Below are 543 nucleotides of genomic sequence, written 5' to 3' on the forward strand. Positions count from 1 at the left end.
CTTTCTTAAAGTGTGGTGCCCAAAACTGGACACAATACTCCTGCTGAGGCCTCACCAGTGTTGAGGACAGGAGGACAACTACCTCCTGTCTCTTATATACAACACTCCTGTAAATACACCCCCTGAATGATATTAGCCTTTTCCACAACTGCATTATATTGTTGGCTCATATTCATTTGTGATCCACTATAACCCCCTCATCCTTTTCGGTAGTACTATTGTCTACCAGTTATTCCCCATTTTGTAGTTGTGCATTTGATTTTTCTGTCCTAAATGTAGTACTTTACACTTGTCTTTATTGAATTTCATCCTGTTGATTTCAGACCAATTCTCCAATTTGGAAAAGTCCTTTTGAATTCTAACCCTGCCCTCCAAAGTGCTTGAGACCCCTCCCAGCTTGGTGTCATCTGCAAATTTTATAAGCATATTCTCAATTTCAAGTCATTAATGAAAGTACTGAATAGTACCAGAGCCAGGTACTTACTCCTGTAGGTTCTGTGACAAAGTTCCTCCTCTATCTTGGTGGGTCCTGCGCTTATTGGC

The sequence above is a fragment of the Terrapene carolina genome, unplaced genomic scaffold, assembly GCF_002925995.2.
Source record: "Terrapene carolina triunguis isolate 2854851 unplaced genomic scaffold, T_m_triunguis-2.0 Scaffold96, whole genome shotgun sequence".
NCBI classification, from domain to species: domain Eukaryota; kingdom Metazoa; phylum Chordata; order Testudines; family Emydidae; genus Terrapene; species Terrapene triunguis.